An 829-nucleotide genomic window follows, 5' to 3' on the forward strand; every position below is an offset into this window, starting at 1 on the left:
TTGGTTGCAGCATCATCCCGAGCACCAAGAAGTTGTGGGTTTGATTCCCAGTCAGGGTGTGTATAGGAGGCAACCAATCAATGTTTCCCTCTCACATTGATATCTCTCTCTCTCTCTTTCTCCTCCCCCCCCCTCTCTAAAATCAATGAAAACATATTCTTGGGTGAGGATTTTAAAAAATGCATACGTCCACCAACCAAAGATCTCCTATCTAGAAGAAGCCTTACAAATTAATAAGAAATAACTAATGCTCTAATAAATAAAACAGAGAATAAACACTTGAATAGTCACTTCACAAAAGGCAATATCAAAATGGTAGAATATAAAAGGGTGCTCAATCACATCTTGTCATCAAGAAAATGCCAATTAATACCAAAATGTGATATTAGTATAAATCCACCAAAATGACTAAAGTTAAAAAGACTGTCAATAGCAGTGTATTTGGGGTATATGAAACAACAAGAATGACCATGCATTGCTGGTAGGAGTAAATTTAATTTCAGAACTTTAAAATCTGACAATAACTACTAAATTTATAGATCTATGTACTCTCAATAATCCAGCTACTTCTTTCTCTAAGTACACTGAATGGCCAGATTTTTATGACCACCTGACGTTTGTAGGCAAATTAGCCGTACACTGCATTGTATGGGATATGGAAGCCGAAGGCCTGTTTGAACATCTTTGCTGTCTGTAGTTACCAAGATAAAATGTCTCCAATTTTCACAGGAACACAAGGATTGGGCAGTTGAGCATTGGAAAAAAGTCATGTGGTCTGACGAATCACATTTCCAGTTGCATCATGCAGATGGCAGAGTGAGAATTTGGC

Source organism: Myotis brandtii, unplaced genomic scaffold, assembly GCF_000412655.1.
Source record: "Myotis brandtii unplaced genomic scaffold, ASM41265v1 scaffold1053, whole genome shotgun sequence".
Lineage (NCBI taxonomy): Eukaryota > Metazoa > Chordata > Mammalia > Chiroptera > Vespertilionidae > Myotis > Myotis brandtii.